A 1,293-nucleotide genomic window follows, 5' to 3' on the forward strand; every position below is an offset into this window, starting at 1 on the left:
GAGGGGAGGGAGAGGGAGGAGAGGGGGAGTGAGTGAAGGGCTGAGTTGGCCTCACAGATCGGGTCGTAGTGGAGTCATCGGTGTGGTCCAAAGCTGTCTTAGGGTCTTCTGACGTGACCCAGACCTGTCGTGAGGTTTTCTCTCCAGGAGAAAGTCCGACTGACCCCCCTGGGGTAGTGGGGAAAAGGACATTGGCACTCGGTGGGCTGCTGAAGGGTGTTACCACCGAGGGCCAGTCAAATGGGGACTGTCCCCTCGTTATGGAATTATTGTGGAATCGTAGAATATGCCGAGTTGGAAGGGGCCCATCAGGATCACTAAGTCCAAGTCCTGGCCCTGGACAGGCCACCCCAAGAATCACACCATGTGCCCGAGAGCATTGTCCAAACGTTTTTTTAACTCTGTCAGGCTTGGTGTTGTGACCACTTCCCTAGAGAGCCTGATCCAGTGCCCAGCTACTCTCTGGGTGAAAAACCTTTTCCCAATATCCAACATAAACTTCCCTTGACTCAGCTTCATGCCATTTCCTCAAGTCCTGTCACAGGTCAGGAGATTATAATGATAATGTTTTTCCTCTTGGAATTGACCCGGGACCATCAGACCCATTAAAAGTTTTTCTGGTGTAACTCAGACCTCTTGAAAGGTTTTCTCCAGGAGAAAGTCAAGCTGACCCTCAGAGGGCTAATGGAGAGAAAGACACTAACCTTCAGTGGGTTAATGACCAATTCAAATGGAATAACCACCTGGGGTGAGTCAAATGAGGACTGTCTACTCCTGGTGAAATTAAACAGCTATAGTGCTGACCTTTCCCAGCCCTGTATGACCTGGGCTTATAACAGCTGGCATGACCAACAAGCAGTGGCAGATTGAGCTACAATTCTTGCAAGAATGTAAACTCCACATATATTATCATCATCATCGTGGCTAGGCTTTGTGAATGAAGATTTGGGAAGGGCTCTACCCACATTTGCTATAAGTGCACTGGTGGCTAAAAAGGCCAATGCGAGACAGACAAGTCCGGTTGCAAAAAGCACAGCAGATAGACTCCTTAGGTGGTATCGGCAAGACATGATTCTTTCTGCATTGTCTTTTCTCCTCGAGAGTGATCCTGCGTGCATTCTCAAAGGAAACAGCAGCGTTATGAATTGTATGTCTCCAGACCTCCTGATTGGAGGCCAGAGTAGACCAATTATGTTGATCAATATGGCCAAGGCTGAGATGTTGTTTCAGGGAGTCCTTGTGTCTTCTCTTCGGGGCTCCTCTCTTGCGGCAGCCGGTGGCAAGTTCACCATA

Source organism: Manacus vitellinus, unplaced genomic scaffold, assembly GCF_001715985.3.
Source record: "Manacus vitellinus isolate BGI_N305 unplaced genomic scaffold, ASM171598v3 scaffold_39_pilon, whole genome shotgun sequence".
NCBI lineage: Eukaryota > Metazoa > Chordata > Aves > Passeriformes > Pipridae > Manacus > Manacus vitellinus.